The 1,394-nt window shown below is 51.1% G+C and overlaps 1 protein-coding gene across 1 annotated transcript in view; it reads right to left on the bottom strand.

The window, feature by feature from the left end:
- The window catches only part of esrrga (estrogen-related receptor gamma a), a 124,811-nt gene extending 123,625 nt beyond the window's left edge, over positions 1–1,186 (bottom strand). The window contains exon 1 of the mRNA XM_045723399.1: positions 1,064–1,186. The gene's annotated coding sequence lies outside the window, so the exon portion shown is untranslated. The remainder of the gene's footprint in view (positions 1–1,063) is intronic.
- Positions 1,187–1,394: the final 208 nt, after the last annotated feature.

The raw sequence follows: 1,394 nt of genomic DNA, 5'->3' as shown, positions 1-1,394 counted from the left end.
TCTCAGTCTCTCCTCTCCCCTTCCCTCCTCTCAGTCTCTCCTCTCCCCTTCCCTCCTCTCCTCTCAGTCTCTCCTCACCCCTCCCCTCTTCTCCTCTCAGTCTCCCCTCTCCTCTCTCCTTCCCTCCTCTCCTCTCAGTCTCTCCTCTCCCCTTCCCTCCTCTCAGTCTCTCCTCACCCCTCCCCTCTTCTCCTCTCAGTCTCCCCTCTCCTCTCTCCTTCCCTCCTCTCCTCTCAGTCTCTCCTCTCCCCTTCCCTCCTCTCAGTCTCTCCTCTCCCCTTCCCTCCTCTCCTCTCAGTCTCTCCTCACCCCTCCCCTCTTCTCCTCTCAGTCTCCCCTCTCCTCTCTTCTTCCCTCCTCTCCTCTCAGTCTCTCCTCTCCTGCCTAACTGAATACGGAGGGTCTTAAATATGCACTAGCCAACCACACTGATTGTTCCTCTGTCAATATGAGTCAATACCTGCTACACACACACACACACACACACACACACACACACACACACACACACACACACACACACACACACACACACACACACACACACACACACACACACACACACACACACACACAGAGCCACGCAGCATTGCACAAATGTCACACAGGTCCTCCTTTGTCCCCCCGGAGTCATGTCTGTGTGACACGCACTCATGCAAGCACACACACACACTCACACACACACACGATGCCTCTTACACGAGTGCATAATCACAATGAAGGGAAAGCATGGATAAGTGTATGTATGGATGTAGGGTGGTGCTTTATTGTACACAGTCGAGCAGTCGACTGCTGCTGTCGTGCGAGTGTGTGTGAGAGAGTGTGCGTGTGACTGACCGCGTGTGAGTGTGTGGGCGTGCGTGTGTGTGAAATGTTAAAGACGATGATGACCCTGTGGTCGCAGGCTGTTGACATCTGTAGAGGAATTATCAGACCTGGGCTGACCAGGCATCAATCACAGCAGTCAATAGGCGAGAGCAAGTTCATTCAGGTCAGCTCTCAGACGGCTTGGTGTGTGTGTGTGTGTGTGTGCGCGCGCGTGTGTGTGTTCTGAGTTACTTACAATGGTTCCCGGTAGCAAAGGAACACACAGTCTGAGCTTTAAAGCATTCTTCCACCGTGCAGAGAGCAGGTTGCAGTTCACCATAGGATAGATAGAGGGCGCTATGGCCTCTGGTCAGCCCACCATTCAGCCCACCAATGTACTGTGGCCAGGGGAGAGAGAGAGGAACAGGGACAGCATGCCATTTCCATTGAAATTCTATCCATTTCTACATTTGAAATATGAAATATGAAGTTAATTTCAAACATAATTTAAGTGCCTCTGCAAAAAGGTCTCTCTTTATGTAGTGTTGTCTCTCTTGTTGTGATTTGTCCTATATTTTTATTGAATG

The sequence above is a fragment of the Salmo salar genome, chromosome ssa09 (genome assembly GCF_905237065.1).
Source record: "Salmo salar chromosome ssa09, Ssal_v3.1, whole genome shotgun sequence".
NCBI lineage: Eukaryota > Metazoa > Chordata > Actinopteri > Salmoniformes > Salmonidae > Salmo > Salmo salar.
The sequence above is the reverse complement of the archived record's forward strand: the minus strand, read 5'-3'. Positions and strand labels throughout refer to the sequence as shown.